Raw genomic sequence first — 27,515 nt, forward strand, 5'->3', positions numbered from 1 at the left:
CAACATTAATTACACGGCAGTGCATTTCTACAAGACCCCATAGCCGCCCATGACCATCACTTTGACACTCGGCCGGACACACTCGTGATGATGTGGGGCGGTTAAAGCACTTGTGCAGTGATGACCCATATATCCAGCTGTTCTGAAATATAATACAATTCAATTATATAACTTTATATATATATATATATATATAAAGACATTTATAATGTTTACAAAAGATTTTTGTAAGAACAGATTTTTTTCTATTCATCAGAGAATCTAAAAACATCACGTTTCATTGTAAGCAGCAAAAACTGTTTTCACCATTAATAATAAGAACCATTATTAATAATTGAGTGACCTAATAATAATTGATAACTGAACACCAAATCAGCATATCAGCACATACATGACAATGTAAATAATGTGTATTAGATACAATTAGATATTAAATTAACTAATATAAATCAATAAAATTATACATTTCAAAAGAATTAACACGAATAATAAAAATAATAATGTATTATAGGATAATATATATATATATATATATATATATAGCCTACTTATATAAATGTGTGTGTGTGTGTGTGTGTATTTGATCACTTAAAAACATAATATTGTATCATCTAACATCTAAATAAAATATACATTAAAATTACATGCACAATGCAAATGTGCCTGCCCGCTATAATTTCCCTTGCGAAATAAAAACAAAAACAGAAAAACAAAACCGCGTGTGTGTGTGCGTGCGTGCGTGCGCGCGCGCGCTCGTCCGGTAGGTTGCGCTATGCTCGCACCCGCAGGAGTCGCTCTCCCCCCCCCCCCACCCCCTTTCCGTGCGCGCGCTTCCCCGGTCCCACGCCGAGAGAGAGAGAGTGTATGTGTGTAAGAACGCGTGTGTGTGAACGCTGGAGCACATTGCTGTTGCAGGAGCTTCGGCGAGACGGTCGCACTACCGATGCGCGGTCGGATACGGAACTTCTCATGGATACGCCAAAGTAGCGCGCGGAAGGACGCCTGTCACTCACCGAACGGATTTATTACTCACGAGGATAGGTATGCAAAAATGAAGTCATATGCAATTTGATCATTTATGAACTAACTGCTTTTGGGAGTGAAAGTTGGATGGGGGGCAGCTTGCATAAAGGGGGGCAAGTATTGAATTAGGTTTATTCCGCAGTAAAGGCATGCGTTGCATTGACTGTTATGCGTTTGGGGTTTGAGAGCTCTTTGCAATGCATCTTTGGGCTAAACTGTGGCTGTGTATTGATCTTATGATTAGATATGCATTGCATTCAGGAGAAGGTGGGATGTCGTAGCCTGATTTTAGTTATCATGGGGGGACAGACAAGGAATATCCGCACATAGGAGACTTGTGGACATGCAGAGGGCAGAGAAAGTTGTTGGAGGTGTGGTAGATGTTAATGCATGCATGGTGCAGTGACAAGGTGGGAAGCTCACAAGGTCCCGAGCATCCATAGAAGGGGTATAAATTTGAAGGCGGCCCCCCCGGTGCATGTGTGTGTATATTCTCAAGGGGCCCAGTGCATCTTTTAATTAAAACCCACGGAGCACAGACTGCACTCCACAGATTCTGCACAAGTGTGTGTGTGTGTGTGTGTGTGTGTGTGTGTGTGTGTGTGTGTGCGCTACACGTATTAATGTGCTGAATTCACTTTTTTTCTCGCCATCATCATAAGATTGGCTTCACACCGCTCTGCGCTCGGATGATGTTGGCGTGCTCCGCACATCAATGGGACACACACACTCTCTGAAATGCGACACTGCTCTGCGATAGGAGAATACAGAGAGATATAGGGTCACATAAGCATATGCATCTAAAAAAACTGTATAAAGTGCATGTGTTGAGCTGTTCATAAGCATTAAATCCAATGTGTTGTTGCTGAAAAGAAACACAAGCCGCCTTTGATTAGAAATATTAAGGAGAATTTGAACTACTTCTGTTTTGTTTCTACCACTAACTATCACTTTTGTAGATTAATTACTCATTGCCAGCATTAAATCAGTTTCCCGGGCTGTGTTTTGAATGTGAATGAGATTGAGGCATTTATATAGCGCTTTCATATATACTGTTCACCCAAAGCGCTTTACAATCATATCAGGGGTCTCTCCTCAACCACCACCAGTTTTGGGACTGATCCAGCTTGGGACAGGCATGGGGTTATTTATGAGAAACTCTATGATTGGTAATTTTGTTTGTGAGGATATTTTGTAATCCACTTTTGAAAGTAAAGATCTACTCCACCCGAAAAATTTAAATGCTCTTATCATTTACTCATTTACCCTCATTTTGTTCTATCTTTCTTCTGTAGAACACAAACGTGTCCATACAATGAAAGTCAATGGGGTCCAATGTATTTTGGTTCCCATCACCTTTGTGTTCTGCAGAGAGTCATACAGGTTTGGATTTTTGGGTAAACTATCCATTTATGTATTTTGAGAAATTAGTTATTAGTGGTCAGTCAGTTCATATGTTTTTCTTAATGACCAATACTGATACATAGAGAGCACAGTGATCAATATAATGCTGCTATCTATTAACATAATGATATAATAATAGCTAATGAGATCCACAGCAATGCTGAAATTAAATTGAAACCTTTAACAAAACCTTTTTTCCCTCTCCTTCTATGGAACACAAAAGTAAATACTTAGCAGAAAGTCAAAGCTGCTCCTTACAATGAAAGTGAATGGTGACCATGGCTGTCATGTGAGTTTTTCACAGAATATTGACTTGAATTTCAGTCTGTTCCTTACATATAGCTAACATATGATTTTGGACGATTTATAGCACCCGAATTGTATAGACTAATTTTATGTTGCTTTTTGGTGCTAGACCCGAGCTTGGTCACCATTCGCTTTCATTGAAAAGAGCAGCTTTTGTTTTCCACGAGAGAAATAAAGTTTGGAACGACATGAGAGTAAGTAAATAATTATGATTTTCAGCATTTTTGGCCTATTCTAATCTCAAAACGGCTGATACGTCAGTCTATGACTCAATTGTGTATTTGTAAATGTGTGTCAGTGCATACTTTTGAGCACAGCAAAGTGATGCATTCATCCTCTGCTAATGCACAAACAATAAAGCATAAAACAACAGCAGAAACGCATATTAAGATCATGCTTAAAGTGTGTATAGGATCCGACTGGGTGAAAGAGGAGGTAGTCTTGTCTGTGTAGAACAACACACACACACTTTTGTCCACGTTCCAAACAGCTGTCTGTTTGGATACATGATATGTTATCTCAAATTTTTTTTTTTTTTTACTAGTCCACCTGTTCAGTTCCGTTTGTCCTTTATGTGTTCATCAGTCTGTGTGTGTGTATGCGGGTAGAATGACCTCCACGGCGCTGATCAATGCCGATGTTCTCCCTTAGAAACGGAGGGATGTGTCCCTGTGTGGGGCGACCCTTCCCCCATCTGTTCCCAGCGCAGCCCAGCGTGTGTGTGCGAGCCGATTCTCAGCATCTGTCTTTGCCAAATGCCAGGGCTCAGTGGACGCTTCACATGAAATCAGCGCCCCGCTCTGGGTGTGTGAGGGTGGGGGGTGGGGGGGAGTCCTGATGTGCCGTTGTTGCGTCTCAAAGCGTTTGTGCCATTGTTTGTGTGCGCTGTGTGTGTGTGCGTGCTTTTGTTCTCCGCTTGCGCTGGAATGCTCTTCAGTGCCGTGTCAACTGTAGAGACCCCCCTCAGATCCCGTCCTACACCCCCGCGGCCCCTCTCTTCAATGTTTTCCCTTGTTTTTCAGTCTTAATTTGTTTTGTCTTGCCCTTCTAGACTGTCATTTTTCATAGAGGACTGAAAGACGGAGTAATTAGAGCGGGCTCTTTCTGAAAGTTTCTTTCTGTGCGCGGTCGGGCCCCGTCAGTATGACAGAGGGCCACACATATAAACAAACGTCTAAGACAGTCGAATACCAGGCTGTCTGTGGTTGTGTCTCAAAACCTAGTGAGCTGCCTAGTGCCTACCTAGATAGCATTTTTGAGCATTTATAGATGTATTTAATCCCTTACTAAGAAATTACTGCTGTATTAATTTACGATTATTTAAATGCAATTCAAAGAAGACTGTGGTGTTAAAATGATACATTTCAACAAAAGGATAAAGCATTAAAGCAATAATAATACAAATAAATAAAATAATACAATTATTTTAAAATAAATTAGCTTAAATAAAACCTTCCTACCTTTTTTGTTGGTTGATCAGGTTACATAAAAATATGCATATCAGCTCAATTGCAAAATGTGATATTCATTTTATACAACAGTTCAATAAGAAATATAAGGTGATTTATGTGAATCGACAATTTTTAGACACAATATTGTCAATTTGAACCGTTTTTTATACTTTGCCAATGAAAAAGTTCTAAACAAATAAGAAAAAGTGAATGATTCACAATTTTTGAACGAATCGGGTGAGTCAATGATTCAATGACCCATTCATAAAGTCAGTGGACAGTCCTTGTTTCTTTCAGCCTGTTTGAATGAATCAGTTTAATGAATGATTCTATGATTCACCAAGTGTGCCGCACCGTCCTGAAAAGTAAGCCAAATCATTTTGACGGCTGCGGTATCATAAACCCGCCCTCTTTATGTAAGCAAGCCAAACTAAATCCAATTACACTTCAAAATAGTTTTTTTTCCAAAGATGGTTTCTATCATTTCTATCATTCTTATCATGCAGATCAAGCATAAAATGGTACTTTTCATTTAGCTGAAGAGCAAAATTATATTTGGCTAACTCTTGAACTCTTTGTGCTGTTCAAGGTTGTGTGTTGTCTGGTGATAGATTAAACCTGTTGTAGTAAAGTTCTTCAGGTTTTTTTGTTTTTTTTTGTTACTGAAACACAGAAACCAAAAATTTTCATTTAGCTGAAAACCAAAAATGCTAAATTTAACAAAAGCATAATTTTCGTTCATAGTGAAGTGCGTTCACACTCCAAACATATTTAGTTGTTGCAGCATATTCACGTTGCCAGCACGAATTAGACACTAACACAGTCAAAACGTGTCATCAGAGAAGTGCTAATTAAACGTCACTGTTTCTGTCAAGGATTTCAGCCCTCCGAAACTATTTCAGCTGAAACCAAAAAATTGAGAATAGCTGTTTCTGCCTGGTTTCAGTTGCAGAAATTTCAGTGCATCATTAGCATTTTCATAGTTCAATGTCCAAAACCATGGTATTACCATTGCACCATATCCCAAAAACCATGGTAATTATTTTTTTTTTGTGCAAATAAGTGTGTTTGGCGCTGTGTAGTAGGTTGTCTGCTAGATTCTGTGTGTGAGCTTATTAGCCTAAAACACTAAAGTACCTTGTTTGGACTAAAGTCACAGGTCTTTTGTTTCCTGTCTGTCTTTCTTTTGCGTTTCTCAATGATCATAGCAGCTAATTAACAGCATTGTAATTAGTCAGGTAATAAAGCTTCAAGTCAAGAACAACTGCTCAAGGGAGCGCCTGTTTAATGAGTGCTGATGCTGTTGTGGAATCGAATGGCTTTGCAGTGTGTGTGCTGTTTGCTTTCTTGGGAATGAACGTAAGAGTCAAAATGAGTACATTGGGTTTGATCCAGCTCGGTAGACCAGAAGAGAGAAACGATAGATGGATGGATAGAAAGAGCGAGCGAGCGAAATGCAGGGTTTGGTCCAGTATGGTTGACTGGCGGTTGAAATCTGAGCATGTGATTTTAGGCTAAGAATACACCACTGAACGAGATGAACACAATATAACTGCACTGTAATGATTTTGTGTTAATTCAATGTGTTACTCTTTCTTTGTAATTATTTGTGGAATTGACTAGCAATTTCTGAATGAAAATTGTTTCAAAGTAAACCCTACAATAATGTTTTTTCAAGTGTGTGGCCATTTTCAAAGTTGGCCAGTTAATAGAGCTGCATGGTTCTGGATAAATTAAGAATCACATCTTTTTTTGGTTTCTCACACGATTCTGAACAGTCAACTAAACAAAATAACACGTAATTTACTAAAGATTCTGACAGAATATTCTGACAGTCTATTTAAAATGTTTAACTAATCTGAATCAATCTTTTTTTTTTTAAACCATTTGAATAATTCAATTACTCATAAATACTTAACTTGTTTCATTACTGGATGAATCCAGAATTTTGAATGATTCTCTTGAATGAATGATTCAATGACAAATACATTTATTAACAGTCACTTGTCGCCACCTACTGGTGTAACGATGTAATTGATACAATCATTATTTGAAGTGCCAAGTTTCAAAAGGTTTGAGAAGCTGTTTCATAGCTAGATAGCCTAACTCAGAGGCAGCGCCAATACCGATTTTAAATGTTCCGGTGTGATTTTGTCAAAAGTTTAATAGACACAGGCGAATCGCTGTCATTTAGTTGTGTTTGTGTGGTTATAGCGTGATCTGTGTGTGTGTGTGTGTGTGGAGGCTGGTGAATGATGTGCTCTGAGCACATGCTGTCGATTCGGTGACGCCCTTGTCTGTCTCGCCGGCGAGCCTGATGTGTATTGATCCAGCATGCCACCGTCAGTGCCAACCACACACACACTGTGTTAGCAGTCTGAGAAAGACTCTTACCTTCCTGACAATCAAAAGCATCTTGATCATTTGAACCAGCCAATCATAGCTCACTTTAACAGCAGCTAACCAAGAATCACAGCAGAATCAAAGCATCCCTCTTACAAAAGAAGCTATTCGGATAGAAAACATATTGACTTGTCTTTTAAAGAAACGCCTTGTTCTGTCTATCAGCGGACTGGCGATTATCTTAGTGTCACAGTAATTTGTTGATTGTTTAAAATAACATTTTTTGATGATTGATTTTTCTCTCGCAGGGGAAACGTGCTTAAAGTCGAGATGCAATCAAAGCACCCTGTTTACCTTCTTGATATATAATCCTGGTCTTATTGTGAACAATTGATTAAAAGTACATTATTTGAAAGACATTTTTGTCGAAAGAAAAACATTTTGCGCTATTTATATCACTTGCCATTTAGTTTATCATCCAATCACAGTTCCTCAATAAAAAAATTTATTATTGTTAATAATCTTGTTTTACTTGGAAATTTGTGACATTGTGAAAGTAAAATGGGTTTGTTTCATTTGAACTAATTAAAGCAATGGTAAGGCGTACAATTACGTAAAGGGATAATGTAGAGTGAGGCGGTTGATAGCGAATACAACCCCGACACGGGGTCTTGAATCAGCCTAAAGGGGTTGAATTCGCTATAACAACCGCCTCACTCTACATTATCCCGCTTATTACATGGCTACGTACCAAATCAATCAATAATTTGCGACAAAATATTGATTTAAAAATGAGTTTAGTGATTTAAAAACGATTGTATTGCTTCCGCTAAAGAAAATAGTCCGTTCCGTCTCTACGGTTAGAACCATGTAATAAAACGTGTTAACATAACATGAAACTTCATCCTAGGCCTGGTCAACGTGTGGGGCTAAACACTTCAACTAACTATAAGTAACTTTTAAACTACATGTGAACTAAGTCTCATTAGAGTATTAGTAGACTGTAACAGACTGTTAGATTCGGGGTAGTATAATAAGTTTGCATGTAGTTGCAATGTCACTTATAGTCAGTAGAATATCTGTTGGGGGACCATCAAAATAAGGTGTTTGCAGATATTAAGCAGACAGTCTACTAATACTCTAGTTGGCAGTTAGTTGACATGTAGTTGCAAAGAGGTTAGTAGACTGTCTAAAGTCGAAATAAAGTGTTACCAAACAAGCTAATTATCAGGAAGTCATGTGATGAGAAATCCATAACGTGCTTCTATTTCTTACGTCATCATTTTACACAAAGATTTATGTAAAGTAGCGACTGCCTCGTCCGTCCACTGACTGAAGCGCTGGTGTTACAACTCGAGGTGCGTCGTTAACTGCTCAGAAAAAACAAATAAACTAATTTTAAAGTGATTAGAAACTTGAAATTGGACCACCCACCCACATCCGCTCACCCACATTCGTCTCTCTGCTCGTTGATATCTCTCTTCTCTCCCATATTCCTCCAGCGTTTTTTCCCTGATGTGTTTTTGTTAGGCTCTGATTCATTACATCGGTTGAGATAAATTCTGTTTTTCAGTGGGTTGATGTTACCAGAAGCAGGGGAGCAGCTCGTTTAGGACGCGGCAGTGGTGGGTCGATAGCTTGTTAGAGCTCCGTTTGACAAGATGTTGTTCACAGGTAATTTACCCATACATTTACTAAAGTTGCCACTTACGTCACTGTCCCAGTGTGGATAAGCACAAATCAAAAACGCATTGATCGGCGTGCAACCTTTATAAGACAAACACCTGGGTGTGTGTTTGTGCGCTTGTGGTAGTAGTTTATTGGTGCTCTGTTGTGAAGTGTTCGTTTGTATGCCAGTGTGTGATTTCATAATTGATCATGTCTTCTATAAAGTAGTTAAATTGCTTTTTCCCTTACAAAAAAGTCTGATAACACTTTAGTATGGGGAACACATATTCACTATTAACTATGACTTTTGCCTCAATAAACTCCTAATTTACTGCTTATTAATAGTCAGTAAGGAAAAGGTTTGTAGCGTTTAAGTTAAGGTATTGGCTAGGATTGAGGGATGTAGAATAAGGTCATGCATTTATATGTGCTTTATAAGCAGGGATGCACATAAGTGGTGCGCAGGTGCGCATGCGCTACCCAATTAAACAATGCGTACCAGATGAATTGCCGCAACCCTCATTTGCGTACCTAAGATTTGGGGATAGATAGGTGCGCAATCTGTGGTGTTGGATAGGCCTCAGAACTAGAGATGCGCGGATGGGCTATTTCATCCGCAACCACATCGCAAAACTCATCATCCGTCCGCCATCCATCCGCACCAACGTTTTTGACCAATTTTCAAAACCGCACCCGCCCGCCATCCGCTGATTGGGCAATGCAAGGCGCTGCTGACGACATTCGCGAGACTAGAAAACTCTCTTACCTCAGAATATCAGCAGTGAACTCCGTCTCCGATCGGCGCACATGGACAAAAATAAATAAATTATTTAAATAAATAAATAGCCTAAATTAAACGAACTTCGGCAAACCTGACCGTACAATATTTTCATTGTAGCCTAATAGAAAACGCATTTTGGCACATCATTTAGGATTTTTCGTTGGTGCGCCATCAGCTAGCCTATGCCTACAAAAGACAGGTGAAATTTAATATTAATAATTGATCCATGTCGGTATACACAGCCTAATATTTTACACTTAGGCTATAATAAAAAAATAGCCTAAACAATCAAGATAGCCTATTTACTTTTTTTATTTATTAAAACCACGAAATTAGTTAATGAAACATGGATTAAAATTAAGATACAATTAATACAAAACGAAATTCGCTTTAAAGAAAGGCTTTGTGCTTTCTGTTTGAGGTCTCTGTGAAAGTTTGAAAGTCTTTTAGTGCCGCGGCGCTTTCAAAGTGGTCGCGTCCGTAATGGAGAACTGTCACTCACGTAAGATTGTTTTTTCCTCATAAATGACAAAATACTTTTTTAAAAAAGTCAACCCAAAAAAAAAAATATATATATATATATATAAAAAAAGGATGGATTTATAGCGTTTTGGGGGGAAAAAATGGATGGATGACCTTCTATTGCCTTTGTTTTTAATTCTCCTTTTTTGAGTTTGTCACGTAAAGTTACCTCCTTCGCCAGCGTTGCCATCTCTGATAATAACAAGCAGTCTGCATAGACTCGACTAGCCTACTGCCTGATAAAAATTTGACTATTTCAAAGTGTGCTCGATTTTTTTTTTTTTTTGGGGGGGATGTAGGTATAGTCAGATAACAATATTTAACAATATATTATGCATCCCTCTAATTTGTTCCTCCCGTGAGGTGGGTTAAGGAAAAAATGCATTTGAAAATGTGAGGACCATGCAACAACCCCAGGTTCTCCCCTGAGAACAAGACCAAAAATGTTATGTGCACCCCTGTTTATAAGTACTAATATGCATGCTAATCAGCAACTAGTTAATAGCAAGAATTGAACCCTAAAATAAAATGTTTCCAAAAGTTTTGTGGCGGATACCGTTTTACTGAATGATCAAACTAGTCATGTACAGTATGTGACTTAATCATTATAGTGTTATCTAGTAAATCATGGTAGTACTAGTGCCGTTGCTAGTGATTTTTTGGGGGGAAATTTGTGGGGCCATAATGAAGGGAGGCAGCAAATTTCTTGAAAAATGAATGTTGAAAAGTTCATTACATAGGATAAATTTGTTGTCAATGTTACTCAAAAGTTACTCAACCAATATTTTCTTAATAATCCAGTAGGCTTTTAGGGTACTTGTTAGCATTCAAACAATAAGTGTGTGTTGAGCATCATCTCTGCTAAATTTGTATTCAGTTATGTCAAAGTCTTGACATGTTTGCCTTGTGCCTAAGACATTGTCAATGTTGTCATTGTCGTCAATGTTGCACTTGCTTAATTTTGAGACATTTAAATTAGATTATGTACAGTAGATTTGCGGTTTAGCAGCTCCATGGTCATGCATTCCCAGTGAATGATCTGATTAGATGTATACCTTGAAAGCAATGCAATTCATTTAGCTAAAAATGTCTGGCAAATGAATAATAATGTGAACCTCTAAAGTACAGCATGAATCAGAGATGTTTGCATTCTGCACAGCTTCGTCTGATTGAGTTTCAGTTTTGTCGTTGTGATGTTCCGCTTGCCTCCAATTTAGAGTCGGAATACAAAAACAATGTGTTAAGAATTGATTATTGTCTTTTCTTGTGTTTATACGTGTTGATTTCATTTCAGAATCCATATTGTAATTGGAAGGCTTTCTTCTTTTGATAAATCGCTCTTGATAGGGGGTGGTGGTATGGTCGGTTTATTTTTCCGTCTTTGTAAGTTTGGGAACTCAACACATTGGGCCCTGGAAAAGAGGGGGCCCCATCCATAAATTTTGTCCAGGGCTATGTGAAATTTAACAAAAGTCATGGGTGGTACTTGTTAGTGGTTGTTTAGTGTATATGCTCATGTGTATCGGCTACATGTATCATACATACATGCATACATGTGTTTTTGCACTTTATGTTGTTTATCATGTTTGTGTTTTGTGCATGTGTGTAAGTTCTCATACTCCATCCATTGTGTTTTGTATTTCTGTGTTTGTTATAGCCAAGGGGATTGGTAAACTATGGCTGTTGTGCTCATAATGGAAGTGGAGCGTGTTCAGACTGCACAGCTGCCTTGAGCTTTTTCTCTCCGTGTGTGTGTGTGTGTGTGTGTTTGTCTTTCTAAACACTTATATGTTCTTCACGTATGGAGGGTGTGTGTTGTGTTCAATGCATTTGTGGAGGTGGTTGCTGAGATCAGAGTGGCTTTGTTTATGTGAGTTTAGTGAGTTGTACCTTAGGGACAAAAATGTCTTCAGAAGTTAGCTAAACCTGACAAAACCTCACTTATGGAACGTCCTCTGAGGTAAAAAATAATTAATAAATATAGTAAATACAAACTGTTTTCTTTTAGAGATTGGGTTTGGCTTGTAGTCATAGAATTAGCATTCGAAGCTCAATTAGATAGTGAAGTAAACTTGTGTGTGATCTGGTTTAGTGAGATTTACAAGCTGTAATTGGGTTTGGAGCTGATTATTACTGGCAGAAACACAAATCACACACGTCGAGACTTAAAGGCAGTTCTTTCATTGCAGCAGATCCGTTAGACAGTGACTGGGTCTTTCTGAGTGTATGTGTGTAAAGTGTTGTTCAGATTTGATTAGTTATGAAGGTGAGGGAAGCCCAGGCACAGCGATACAAACACACACACACTCGGCAGTGTGAGTCACATATTCATGGTGCTTTCGCTCAGTGTTTTTGGCAGTGTGCGGTCAGTGCACTTTTACCTGACATAAATTCCGTTATAAACACACACACACACACACACACACACACACACACACACACACACACACACACACACACACACACACACACACACACACACACACACACACACACACACACACACACACACACACACACACACACACACACACACACACACACACACACACAACACACAAAGACACAGTAATAGAAACACATGTACACTCGTTTACTTAGCTATCTGCTTCTGTTTTTGAATATGCAGTAGACTAAACAAAACCCATAATTATAGCTGAAAAAGTTTGGATATGTAATTATTTTAGTTATTTTTAGTTGCATTAATTACTTTATTTTTATAAATGAGGACATTCCCAAAGGTTTCGTCAGATCTAGCTTACAAGTCCTACTTAAACACAAACTCAATTCCTACTTAGACACAAAATCTTTATTTTTCTGTTATTTGAATTACTTCATTTTGTCCGACAAACAAACCACACAGGATAGTTAAGCAGATTAACGTCAGCATACTTGAAAAATAGTGAATGTTGACGTCTTTCCACGATTGAAACAACATATCTTCTGATGTTCATTCATGTTTAAGGAGAGTATATCCGAACTCTTAGACTTTGTCCACACTAATACGTTTTCGTTTGAAAACGCATATTTTTCTCTCCGTTTGGCCTTCCGTTCACACTGAGACTGCGTTTTTATTAATGAAAACAAAGCTTTTTGAAAACGCTCTCCAAAGTGGATACATTTGAAAACGCCGTTTTCACGTTGTAACTTGGACTGTGCAAACGGAGGTATTTAAAAATGATGACGTAAGTTTAGTCATGACACGCATATTGAAGGCCTACCAAAAGATATTCATGTTTATACCGGTATTGTGCCAGTTATTCATTTTCACACTGTTGCTAAAATATGTTACTTTGCACACTCTTCATATCACAGTCCTGCAAAGATGACAGAAAATGTACTCGCATTTGCTGTCCTGCGGCAATACATGAGACCAGTTGCGTTTTAGACCAAACATATGGTGACTGAGTGCGACCTGGAGCCGGTTGCATAAAAATAACCCTTATGTTAAAGAGGTAGTTCACTTTGAAATAAAATGTTGGTATGTTTTAGCTTACCTCAAGGGCATCCAAGATGTAGGTGTCTTTTTTTCCGCAGTAGTTTCAATTTTGATATTTTTAGGTCAAACCGTTCTTGTCTGTCAGTCATATAATGCAGGTCTATGGTCACTGTCTCAAAGAGCATGCACAGAGTCCAAATTAAAACAATTCCCCATCGTCCAAATTAAACAATTCCCCATCGTAAGTACACATTGATGGCCCAAGACACGAAACGAGCGGTTTGTGTGAGAAAACGAACAGTATTTATATCGTTGTTACCTCTTGTACACAGCCACGTCCAAGTGATCTGACAGCGCGGGCGGGTATAGATATATACACTAGATGTCGCCTTGGCTACGGTTTCGTTCCAATGAACTGCAGGAGCCAAGGCGACTTCTATTGTAATGTATATATCTATACCAGCCCGCGCTCTCAGATCACTTGGATGTGGCTGTGTTTAAGAGGTAACAACGATATAAATACTGTTCGTTTTCTCACACAAACCGCTCGTTTCGTGTCTTGGGCCATCAATGTGTACTTACGATGGGGAATTGTTTAATTTGGACGATGGGGAATTGTTTTAATTTGGACTCTGTGCATGCTCTTTGAGACAGTGACCATCGACCTGCATTATATGACTGACAGACAAGAACGGTTTGACCTAAAAATATCAAAATTGAAACTACTGCGGAAAAAAAGACACCTACATCTTGGATGCCCTTGAGGTAAGCTAAAACATACCAAAATTAAATTTCAAAGTGAACTATCCCTTTAAGACTGTGTCTTAAGTACTAGTATGACCACCTAGCGTTGAGTCAAGGGACAATCAGTATTACTTTCTAGTATCAAATTAGACCAATCTACGTTTTTATATAACTGACTTAAAACCGTTATGAACAGTCATAAAGAAAAAAAATTTGATTGTAAGACTAGTCTTAACCATTTATGCAACCGGCCCCTGGACGCATCAGGGAATGGTGAGATATTTTGCTAAATAAAATGATCCTGCCAGAAGAATTGCGCGATAACTTTATTATTTATTTTCCAGCCTGTTTCATCTCCGTGAGCTTTTGTGAGGTTTTACGCATGCGCAGTAAAGGTGAATTTAGCGTTTTCAGCCGTTTTCCAAAAGTTTCTCATCCACACTAAAACATCGGAAAACGCCTGAAAACGCTAGTGTGGACGGAGAGCGCTTTTAAACGAAAACGCTCTTTTCAAATGTATCCGGATTAATGTCGACGTAGCCTTATGTCCTGCTAATCCCATACATTACATTTAACTAAAAAAGGTTGTCAAGTTTGACACATTTAATATTATTAAGATTTGTTTAATTCAGTTAGGCTTGTGTACTACATGTTGATTGTGTTAAGTCTAAGTGGTAATTTGATGTAAAAAACAAACAAAACTAATTGAACATGTGCACGACTGTCCACAATTGATTAGTTAAGTCAAAAAATTGTGTGTGCTTTGAGTTGCATTATGATGCCAGTCTCAAGTGTGTGTGTGTTTCAGTCCGTGTCACACTTGTTACTCTCCTCTGATCTGTTCCTGATCGCAGGGGTTTCTGTGTAGGCTAGTCTCTCTTTGATGAATCACTTATTGAAGGACAGCTAAGGGGTCGTTCAGGCAGCAGTAGTGGTGCTCAGAGCGGGGGCATAATCAGTCCCAGAGGGTTCGAGCCGTGAGGACGGTAACACCGGCTCAGATAGCGGTAATTACCCTGACCATATATTCCCACAGCACGACAGGAGACAACACGCGCACATACAGACTCTCTCTCCAGGAGCCACTGAGAGAAAGAGAGTTTGTTCAGAACACACCTGATTCATTATTCTGACAGGAACTCGCAAGGTTCATTGTTCTGGGAGACTGCATTGTGTTCCGTTAAAGGGACAGTTTATATGAATAATCTGTCACCTTCCCTAGTACTAAATTAGTGCTAGATCATGACAACAAAAGAAACCAAAATGTAAAAAAAAACACATTCTACCAAGAGTTAAGAGTCAGCTCTACAATTGCTTTTAAGTGGTGCATCTAGTATCTCTCTCTCTCTCTCTCTCTCTCTCTCTCTCTATATATATATATATATATATACATACACACACTCTAGAGAGAGAGAGAGAGAGAGAGAGAGAGAGAGAGAATGTATAATTAAAAAAATTTTAATTAAAGGGATGGTTCGGAGTAAAATCAACCTAGGGTCCTTTGCACCATGACCTCGAGCCAAACACCCCCCAGAAGCCTTTTTTCCCTTGGTTGAACATTAAAGTTAGAGCTTATTTAGAGATATCAGCCGAATGGCTTAGTGCAGGCGCTAATGGATTTTATGTTGTATCTCGTAAATTCCCCCACTAATAATGTCCGGAATGGTACCAAACTCCTACAGTAGTACAAATAGGTTCTGTACTCATAAAACGAGGCATTGGAACGTTTGTAAGTACATCAGGAGTTTATTTAAATAACACTTGCCTGATGGCTAATGCTACCGCTAACCCGGACGTCGACGTCACTTCAGAAAAGCACGTAAAAGTCCTGGCAGAAAGCGATGCATAAGGATGTAGTGTAACGACGAATTATTATTTTTTTCCGAAGTGTAAACAACTTAGTGTTAACTAATATTTTTTGCAAACTGGTACTACCAACAAAATATTAGTGTTTGGCTCGAGGTCATGGTGCAAAGGACCCTAGGTTGATTTTACTCTGAACCATCCCTTTAATTTTTCTCCATTAAAAGTAATTTACAATTTATCAAGTCTTTATCAGACAATTGATGTAACTGCATTGTTAATTTAAAAAAAAAAATTAAAAAATGTTGCCATTAAAAAAAAAATATATATATATATATATATATATATATATATATATATAAACAATCCATGGATTTGAGGCAAGACTGCCCGGGTGAATAGGGTAAAAAATTTACTCCATACATCATTTTTTGTACAAGTTTTCTGAAATGTTATGTTTAAATATGCAAATTAGGCGTTATCTAATTAAATATACAGTAATTTGCATACATTTCTAGAACCAAATCTGAACATTGGATGAAGTTAGGTTCACAATTCTTGTTCCAATTTTTTGACATGTTAGAGTCAAACGTTTTTACCAAGGGTATTTTGGATATCTCCTTTTATCGCTGTCATCAACATCCAGAAAAAAAGATAATTTTCAAAAAAATGTAAGGAGTAAAACGTTGCAGAAAATCAGGCAAATAAAACCTCTGTAAAAACCTTCAGAATACAGATAGGAATAAAATGAAGGTAAGTGCTGCTGAAGTGGAGATTTCTGGCTCAATGCAGGAGAGAAAACAGCCTTTAAAGATATATACTGTAATTGAAATCTACAGACGCAAATAGATAAAGTGCTATAAAAGATACACTTAAAAGTGTATTTTGGATGTTTTCTTTCCACTAGTCTGAAAAAACACTTGAAAAAAAAAGCCAAAAAGCCCCAAATCTCTAAATTGACAGATGCATGAAAAAACAGTGTTTTTGCCTGTAGTGTCTCGCCTTAAGTTCTTCCACGTTTACAATATACACACAATAAACTTTTGCTTGGATAAATAGTGCTGATAGCAGATTTCTTCAAATTTCAATTCAACGTTCTTTTATTATCAACACAACACATATCGACACCATTTTGGGTATGTTCCTCAATGTATATAAAAAAAAAAAAGCATGTTTTTTGAGCAGCATTTTTGTGTGAACTATGCCTTTAACTGTGTATATGTATGTGTGTGCAATGCATCTTCTTGTTTCTACATGTGTGTAAGAGCCTTTTAGAAAGGCCACAAGAGTTAAGCCCCATTCAAAGGAGTCTGATTACCCGAACAGGATGTTTTTGAGTGTTTGTGGACAAGGGACCAAAAGGAACCAGGAAAATAAAAAAAAAAGAAGTGAAATCCTAGACCTGGAAAGCACTTGATGATGATGTCAGCAGGTCTTTTGAGAACGTGTATGTTAGATTTTCTTCTTTTTTTTTTTCACTGCAATCTTAGGAGAGGTTAAAGCGGGTCTGATTCACTTTAACTGATGTGCTTTCAGTCTTTGTGTCCCTCAGTGTAACGGTGAGTGAGACAGCCAATTTCAAGAACTCTCACACAGACCTAACAAACCATCAGAAAACATTTCAAACCGTCAGAACATCAGTTCTTAAAAACTCCGACTTTATAAAATATGGTGTGCTGGTGGAGAGGATGCTTGACTGCTCTGTAATAGACCCTAGGTGCTGTAGTGTTGATTTGATGTGAACAGAAACAGCACAAACAATATGCCGTTCTGTTGTGTTCCTGGTAGGCGTGTAAAAATAGAATTCAAAATAAGGTGTGGATCTGTTAAATGGAGCAGAGGCAGGAGGTTAAAGCATTTTGGGGAAAAACTCAATTTAAATTCAATACTCGTCGCTAGGGCTGCACGATATATCGTTTTAGCATTGATATCACAATGTGTTCATCCGCGATAGTTAGCATTGCAGGATGTGCAGAGCCGCCTTAACCTAATGTTAGGCCCCGGGGCTGAGAGGTTTTGTAGGCCCCCCATCCCCTCAATTTAAAGAGTCTCATTTTAAAAAAGTGTAATAGCCTATCTAGGTAATCTACATCACAAAATGCATTAGTTTCTTTTGAGACCTACAACAGTGATTTTTTTAAATATTGTTTTTCATTTTAATATTGTTATTAACATATCACTGAGCACATAAACACAAGACACTTTATTTAACAACCACACACAGCAACTAAATTTCAACTTTATGCAAATGAGAAGCGATTTTCGCGAGCGACGACCAATAGGAAAGAAGCCTTTCAGTGGAGCTCAGCTCCCGTCACCGTCTCGAGTGCAGTGCAGGCAAGACAGAAGAGTTCAAGGGCGATTTCACTGTTTTATATGATTTGACTGTAACTAACCACAAACATGGATATAATAAAATGATGCATGGAAAAGAAACTGTCGACAGTCTCAGTGAGTTTAATTCATACATTTATAGTTCGAGTGTTGTAGTTTTATGATGCAAGTTTAGCACTGCTGCAGTTCATTTTACAGTGCATTATGTTGACTATTAGGGACAAGAAAATGTATTAGCCTATTTGTCAAATTCGGATGACGTTTTAGTAATTGATGACAGTATGAGTGAGTTTAATTTGTAGATTGATCGATCGTTAATCTAGTAAATGATTTAATCCCTGAACACTGCTGTGTGTAATATAAAAACACTCTCCCAACAGCATACTGTTTCTTTTGAGCCTAATTCCTAGTCAAATTAAAATGATATAGTTGTATAATATCACTTGTGGTGGTGTTTTGTATAGATGTGGCCAGACGAGCAGTCTCATTCGCGCCGCGGGACCTCTAGACGCACGTAAACGCGTCTTTACAACACTGAAATCACTCGCGCCAGACGCTCTATTCGCGTTTGGTGTGAACGCACCTTAACAATAACATTAGAGTGACAGCACTACCAACGCCCACAAGCGACTAGCGACATACAGCGACAAAATCTGACAAGTTAAAACAAAATGACCTTTTCAGCTCATCATGAACCTGAACATGGGAGGCCCCTGAACTTGGGAGGCCCCTGGGCTTCAGCCCAGGTAAGCCCGTGCATTAAGGCGGCCTTGAGGATGTGCGATGTCAAGGATCGTAGTTGATCCGTTCGGACCATCATAAAGTTTAACCATCATAGAGCAAACGTTTTTCACTTGCAAGTGTTTAAGTTCCTGTCAGTTTAAACATTCAAGCGATTTTAAACCATTTAAGCGCAAGAAGATGCGAAAGAGAACTGAATTCTGCTCTCTTCCGCATCTATTTGCGCTTGAACAGACACATACATGCAAAATGTATGTCAAAATGCCCGTCTTTGAACACAGTCGCTCGTGAATGTAAACAGTAGAGAAATAAAACAGATGTGTATCATTATATTTGATCCATGCATTTGGTCTTAAAGTGACAGCAGCCTAATATTCCTGCTGCGGTTTGAGTCATTATTGTTAATCAAACGACAAAATACAAAGAGAAAATCTGTTTTGTAGCTTTAAAAAAATAATAATTAATTTATATAGTGAAGACTAGGCAGTTATTTTACAACCAATTATTCAGTTTCTGTACCTGTTAGACTTACCCGAAAAACATAAAGCACTGCTTATTTAATTTGTATCTTTGTTATATTGTATGCTTGTAATTTGTCTGTAATTTTCTTTGCAGATTCACTCCATTACAAAATCACCTCAATCATTCTAGAATTAATTATTTTCAAATAGAGCTATTCAAATCATCTGGTGATTTTTTTTCATATCTCAATATATATCGCAGTAAAACAATATATCGCAATGTCAGTTTTTTCCAATATCGTGCGGTCCTACTCGTTGCGTTGATTAAAGTTGCATTGTTAGATCGATGCTCCATTAATGCTGTTTCAGTAAAAAAAATTTTTTAAATGTTTGTGAATTAACAAAGTGAATTTAACTGAGCACCAGCCATCGGACCATATCTGTTGTTACACCATGCATTGATTTGTTTATATAATAATAGCAAATTCTGCATTCGGTTCTTTGTGGGGCGAACAAGTGTGGGACTGTTTGTGCTTCAAGTTAAATATTTTGGCTTTGGGATAAATTTAGAGGGTGATAATTCTGTCAAGAACAGCTTTCAGTTGTTGCCTGTCTGTCGTCTTCAAGCATCACCTCGATCGCACGAAGATTCGTGGAGCCCTGTGGATGACGAGAAGCTGCGATAGACCCACGGCTGTGTTCATGAGATGGGAAGCAGATGGTTTGATGGTCTGCCTGGGGGGCTGATGAAAAGAGAGAGAGAGAGAGAGAGAGAGAGAACGTGAAATAGCAGCACTTGTTGCCCGAAGCCAGTGTTTTGAAACATGGCCGCTACACAAAGAGAGCATGATGGCTACTCAGATGGTCAGGATTTAGGTTGGAGCTCCAAACACTTTCCCTAGATAATCGGCTATGCTTTAATGGATTACAGCCTGAGGTAATTACAATGGGATCTGTAGTACACACTTTAAATAAACCTGCAGGCAACACCATCCTGATGGACCATAATGCTTAATGAACTGCAACGCCATCACAGTATATTCCGTTCAATGGTTGAAGTTTTTGAGGTTTTGCTGTACAGTTGTAGATATATTTGCGTAGTTGTCAGCGGGCAAGACTGTTTCGCATTACATGTAAAAATGACAGAAATGTTTAGAGTCCAAATGATTTGTTTTAAAATATTAATTTCATTGATTTGAATTTGAAGCTGTTTTGTACTGATGCCAAATTTATCATTCATTGTTATAAATAATCTTTTGGTTTGTGGCCATTAAGTATTCAAAAAAGAAAATTATCAAATAAGATGAAGTACTTAATTATTTTTTTTTCAGGATAGTCCAAAAATAGCCATTACCACATGGTTACTTAACTTTTTCCCCATGCATTTGTTTTTTTCTTACTTGCCCGTCAGCGGCAGCATTTTTTTAAATCATTTTCACAAAGAAACATTTAGAGACAAAACGATTTGTTTTCATCGATTTGAATTTGTTTTGCACTGATGCCAGACCTATCATTCCTTTTTTATGAGTAATCTTTCATTCATTGCTTTCATTAAGTTTCCAAAAGAGAAAATCATCAAATGAGATTAAGTACTTTTGATTTTTTTTTTATTAAATGCAGGTTGCTCAAAACAGTGTCCATTACCACATGATTATTTAATATATAAACCATTTTTTCCCTTGAATTACTAGTATCAAACATTACTGCGATTTAAAACTGCTCTGATGTAAATTCTGCAAAACACTCCACAAAAGGTGGGCACATCTAGCAGGCAAAAAAAAAAGCTCAATGATTAAATTCACAAAAAAATAACAAAAAAGGTAAAGTTGCCACACCACAGCTCCAAACCTAGAAAAATATGTATTGCATGTTCTCACCAAAAATAACATTTCAAGCAGACAATGAACACAATTACAGGTGGGCCCTTATATTATACAACATTATCAACCACATGACTACATCACATGACTATATATATATATATATATATATATATATATATATATATATATATATATATATATATATGTATGTATATACAATCAATAGGATCTAAACACAAGGACAGAAACCAAAACGCAAAACTGGACTAAAAGTGAAAACATTAAGTAACTTAAAGACTTAAACAAAAAACTTTTGTAAAAATTATAACAGTCCTACACCAATAGAGTTGATACAAATTCTAAAAGAAAAGGGTGAATATCAAACTCTTCATTAAGACCATTAGGTGTATTAGGTTTAGATGTAAATTATGCACATGTAACTATGGCAACATGTGATATTTCAATTGACTTGATGTTAAACGATGATTAAATATGTATCGCCCTAACAGGTTATTTAAAGTCATCTGAATAATTTCGCTTATCAGTAAAGTTTCCATCTCAGAAATGCTCTTTATGATCTACTTGAACCGAATGTAGTCAAGTTGATTCAGTCATATTAGCTACTGTAGTATATTTCACTTCAATAAAACTAGTTAGCGTAGATGTTAACATTTGCAAATAATGAACTTCAAAAAGTATTAAATCGGTCGTGTGTAAAATGCATCCACAGAGAGGCAAATTGTGTATTAGTTTTTATTCGGGTTCATCAGTTTCATCATAGCCACGAAATAACGGAAAACAGAAATGCATGTGATTTGTATGTGAAATTCTTCTCCAAGTGTTACTGATATGAAATTAGAGCCAGAACAGAGTAATACGAGACGGGCGCATTTCTTATAATAACTCCAGGACTGGCATCACATTAAGAGCTCCTAAGTTAGCAATCTGAAATTCGCCATGGCCGCGTGTTGAAAGCTAATGCCGTCGTAATGGTTTCTCCATTTAACAAATAACGCCTCTCGCCATGTTACAACGTGCAAATGACTGAATTTACTCAAATTAGACTTGAAAGGCCATTAAGTATATTAATATATAAGCAGGGACTGGGGCTGGAGTACATAAATTGTGGTGGTCCAGCAGTGTTGTGTTGCACAGCGACACACACACACACACACACGCGAACGTCCATCACTTGCTGATGTGGTCCTCAGAGACTGCTTGCAGCGCATGCCCTATATTTATGGCTGAGTCTGGAAAATATATCTCTGCCTGCCAAAGAGTGAGGGAGAGAATTTAGGAACTTAAAAATAGAAGGGCTGCCGGTACGGAACAAATAGACGTTTGTGCAGTACAGAGAGAGAGAGAGAGAGAGAGAGAGAGAGAGAGCTGATGTTAAGAAGGAGCACAGGCAGCTTCCTTTTTATAACTCTGTGCTGCTGATGCAGGCCGGGTATCACTCGTTCTGACTCACTCTAATCTCCAGGAGAGGCAGACAGGAAGAGAGTTGTATTTTCGGTGTTGACATGCGGGGGTGAGCACTAGATGAGCAGCTCTCGGTTGGGTCCACAGGAGACGTCGGTCACGACGGCACCTTCATCGCCACTGTGTCCGTTGGCATCACACCGGCGAAACACGGGAGTCAAGGCGCAACGCACGACAAACAAATTGTAGATTCGACAAGGAGCCCAAGAGAGTAAAGACTGTCTCTCCTCCAGTGAACAATGGATGGATTCAGATTTGGAAAAAAATCTTATTCTGGCAGAGAAGAGAAGCCTGCGGATGGCTGTATACATGGCAAACTGAGAGCTTTTAGCATCCCGCTGTGTTTGGACTGGTTATCATTCCCTAGTACAATAATTCCCAAAGTAACTTATTCCTCTTAGCTGTGCTAAACAATTCCCACATATCCTGAAATCACAGTTAACTGAAATCATGGTTAACCCTTACATGCATACCTCTGCTTTTTAGTGACCCGGGTGTCATTCACTACCCTCCTCCTCACTTATTTTTTTAAAGTTATACATCAACCTTCTTAGTATTCCTCAATCAACTCATTATAAACAAGAAAACAAGAAAAAAACTACAAAAGAATGCTTGTTTTCTCAATAATTTTTATGTAAAAATGTATAGGGTCGCTAATGACCGAGGTGTGTAACAGTGTAAGTATATTTTTCTGCACAACAATAATCAAATCTTTGATGACTTAATAAGTGCAATTCACCTTTAATTAATTTAATGTCTGATACACAATGATGAAGTGATGTTTCACTCATAGTTACTGCAGGCAGAAAACAAAGGAATAGGACGTATCATCAGCAAAACTTGAAATGACTCAGAGATTTACTGTGATTTACTGAACGCAATCACATATTAGTGTCACTGTCACTTGATGATGGATCTGATAAAGAAGCTGTCAGTGATTAAAGGTGCAATGTGTGTTTTTTCTGAGGATCTAATGGCAGAAATGCAATATAAGATCCATAACTATGTTTTCAGTGGTGTATTAAAGACCTTACTTAATGAACCGTTATGTTTGTATTAACTTAGAATGAGTCATTTATATCTACATAACCACGGCCACCCCTTTCAATGAAGGTCGACATATTGTGACGTCATGTTTCTACCGTAGCCGACAGCGAACAAACTCTGAAAATGAGAAATGAGCTCTGATGAGGACAGTGATGATGGTATAAAACATCTCCTCAAACTGAACCCTTACAAGCTCCAAAAGATAACAAAATATGCGTTATTTTATTCTTCTGTAATTATTACTCCATTGACAGGTAGAGATCCATCCGTGTTAGATATAGATCCGGGTCGCTAAAGAGCCAAAAATGTAATAATAAATGTAGTTGGTGAAACATTCATGCGGGTTTAAAGTTTTGGGATTTTCTTTGTAAGAAATTCATTATTTTGAGCAAGGATACATTAAATTAATCAAACTGGACAGTAGAGACATTTCATAATGTTACGCAATATTTCTATTTCAAATAAATGCTGTTCCTTTGAATGTTTTATTCATCAAAGAATCCTGAAAAAAAAATATCATGGTTTCCACAAAAAATATGAAGCTGCACAACTGTTTTCAACATTAATAATAATCACAAATGTTTCTTGAGCCGCAAATCAGCATATTAGAACGATTTCTGAAGGATCATGTGACACTGAAGACTGGCGTAATGATGCTGAAAATTCAGCTTTGATCACATGAATAAATGACATTAAAATAGAAAACGGTTATTTTAAACTGCTATGATATCACTGTTTTTACTGTATTTTCTATCAAATGATTGCAGCCTTGGTGAGACATCTTTCAAAAACATTAAAAAAAATCTCATACTTTTGAACAGAATTTATATTCCCATTACAATCATCATTGATAGGTTTAGGGTTTGCAAAAAGGTTAGATTTTTAATAACATGGTGAAATGATCAAGTCATATATCAATATTTCCTCTATGACAATCATGGTTAGGTTTAAGTTTGGGTTTCATTTTTGACTTATGAGTTGGCTAATCGAAACTCTAAAATCACAGGATTGATTGGTAGGAGTGTTGCTATAGGACTAATAAGGTCCTTCTTGTGGAAATCATGTTTTTGTTTATTATTGTTCTGTTAAACCTGTTGTGTTGGTACATTTACTGGCTGATATTTCAGTTTCTACCATTTCTTTGTGCCAGAAAGGCCCAATTACAGTTCTGTGGTCTCTTCAAATGACATTTTTCTTAGCAGTTCTCGGGTTTCTATTGTCTCTTTCTGGCTCTTCTCTTGGGACGCACACGTGATGCCCTTTAGCATGGCAAACGGCCAGTACATCTCTTTTTTCAGCTGGAGAATGGCTCCAATATTTCTACAGATGTCCCCAGATTGCACAGCGAACGAGTATTAATGTCGTATTTTAAAGCTGAGATTCAACTGTACTCTACATTTATGGTTGAACCGGTAACTTGTCATGACCGTTCACTTGGGTGCAGAAATTTAATAACATCTTTTTTTTTTTCATAATACCCATGATAAAGCAATCACATGCATGGCTACACTCGATACGATGGAACAAAAGGGTTGTACAATTAAACGGGCAGGTTTACAACAGGCCGCTGACAACGTGAATTACGTTAAAATGATCCCCGTAGATCAGCGGCGCCCTTGCCGCTGCTCCACAGAATCGTAAAAACGGCTTAAAGATTTTTCCTCCGTGGTTCCCCTCCTCCGTCTCTAGTGGGAGGGAGTTGATTTAACAGCTTCCCAGGGTAAAACGTTCTCTAGAAGGCCTCAAAGTCACTCGCCCCCGGACCGTGAAAAATATATAAAGTGCCCATCATTGTACAATTCCACAGATTTCAAGCTGCTTAGACTGCACAAAATATGTTATTTCAGCATGCTTATTTTTCACGTACATAAGTGTTTGCCACAATGGGGAATCTGTTTTAGTGTTATGCTTTTGCTCTGCTGTGTCCCTACACCAACTTTGACCCCATTAGATTGTGTCGCCTACACAGTTCTCTGTTCGACTACTGCCATTAATGCAGCGCTGGAATGCTAATGTGACGTTTGCTCAGGTTTCTTTGCCTACAGTCTCCTGATAACCTGAAACGCTTAAAGGTCAAACTTATTAGCAAAGCCTGTAGCGTTTCCCCGTAGAGTCTGTGAATTATGGTACGTCTGCAATGTCATTTTATCATCCGGCTTTAGTACTTTGTTGTACATTGTCTCACAGTTTCTTTCTTTAGAGATAATGGAAAGGAGTTTTACTTCCCAGTGTATGATAGCATGAAAATCTCTGGTAAATGTTGCCATATTCTTGCGAGTTAAACTACAGTATGTAATGTAAATTAATGTAAGAAGCTATCATAATATGGGTTTAATTTTATTGGTGACTGATTCACAGTTTCCAGTTTTATTGTAGTAGCAAAATCTTTTCTATTTGCGAAAAAATTAAAGTTGTGCTGTACTATTAAACTATGGCATCCATGGTAGATTTTTGTAAAGGTCACTTCAAAGATAGCATGAATAGATAGAATGATCTACGGGGATCATTTTAACGTAATTCACATTGTCAGCGGCCTGTTGGGCGGCAGTGGCTCAGTGGTTCATGTAGGTTATCTACAAACCGAAAGGTTGGTGGTTCAATCCCCGGTTCCACCTGACCAAGTGTCGAGGTGTCCATGAGCAAGACACCTAACCCCAGCTGCTCCCGACGAGCTGGATGGTGCCTTGCGTCAGTGTGTGAATGAGTGAGTGAATGGGTGAATGTGAGGCTATGTAAAGCGCTTTGGTGGCCATAGGTCTGTGAAAGCGCTATATAAATGCAGTCCATTTACCATGAAAATCATTTTGTAAGTTAAAGGTCCCCTGAAATCAAAATTAAAGTTTTTTAGCTTTTAGTATGAATATGTTAGCCTTAAAGCTGCCGTCAGCAAAATTTTTTTGATCATATTCAGTGAAATTGACACTATAATCCGACAGAACAACATAAATAAGATGGTTTTAGAAAAAAACCCGAGCTTCTAACTCCACCTGGAGCGTGTTATTTGTTTTGCAAAAATCCACCGCTCCCGGATCATCGGGTCCAATCAGCGCAGGGGGGGGGTGTGAGATCTAACTGTCAATCACAGGTCGTGCACACGCCACAGATCCCCCCTCACTCGCGCACGTTAATATCACATGCACACGCCACGCCTGAAGTTCGCCTGGAGATTGCATGAAGCGTGATGGCGGAGAGAAAATCTATTAACAAGCTTCCAATTCCTCGGTTATTGCTATCTATGGATAGATTAGCCAGGGCAGCCTACCTCCGAGTCCATGGTGTTGATAGATGCTGAAGAGACGGACGCGTTCACAGAAAATCAGGTACACACGCACAGTGACGCACTGACGAGCACGACCTCGATGGGAGGGTGCTCGCTGGTAGTGGGGAGGGGCATGAGAGTTGTAAACATTCAAAATTTTGGCTAATCGACCCAATCTGCCAGACTTGCCGACTGCAGCTTTAAGGTTATGAGTAAGCTGGTGTGTTCCAAAACAATGACAAAATTCGCATTTAGGAGATATAAGAATCCAAATCTTAGTCTCTCACTTCCGCCAAAATGGATCACAGATTTTTATGACCTCACCGTGGACTTCAGCTTCTCATCACATCTTCTGTCCAATCAAACGCTCTCTAGAATCTAAAGTGTCCCGCCCCCTATGCTATAAATACCACCTGGCTAAAGCGCCCGTTGACACACGTCACGGAGCAATATGTGTTGTGTGTTCGGTTGCTCAAATGTTCAAGTTTTATTCAATTTTCCAACTGTACGTTGGTTAAGAATGAAATGGCTAGACTTTATTCACACCTCTACTATTGAATCCAACGTATCATCAGCGCTCGGATTCGCTTCCATGATGCTGTCAAGTACGACTTGAAGTCTGTGAGGTAAACTAATGCTATTGGCTATTTGAAAAGGGGGAGGGGCCATTCAATATGTCCCGCCTTAGCTTCCTGTTTCAGTGGAAATTGCGTCAACTCCTCAAACAAAGGACTTCAGTGGGCCTTTAAAATATACTCTGAGCTGAATGTTGATACTTTTGACACTCTGTTCGGTCGAATGAACATGGCGAATGAACATTGTTTCTGGATTCACCTCTGACAATGACCCTAACAGGGCTCCAGACTGCGACCAAATGGTCGCAT

At 38.3% G+C, this 27,515-nt stretch overlaps 1 protein-coding gene across 2 annotated transcripts in view; it reads left to right on the forward strand.

Annotated features, from left to right (window-relative positions):
* The first annotated feature begins 861 nt into the window (after positions 1 to 861).
* Positions 862 to 27,515, forward strand: part of fat3a (FAT atypical cadherin 3a) — a 160,980-nt gene continuing 134,326 nt past the window's right edge. For both annotated transcript variants that reach the window (XM_082180841.1, XM_082180842.1), the window contains exon 1: positions 862 to 1,041. The gene's annotated coding sequence lies outside the window, so the exon portion shown is untranslated. The remainder of the gene's footprint in view (positions 1,042 to 27,515) is intronic.

Source organism: Leuciscus leuciscus, assembly GCF_965113295.1.
Source record: "Leuciscus leuciscus genome assembly, chromosome: 9".
In the NCBI taxonomy this organism is placed as follows: Eukaryota; Metazoa; Chordata; class Actinopteri; order Cypriniformes; family Leuciscidae; genus Leuciscus; species Leuciscus leuciscus.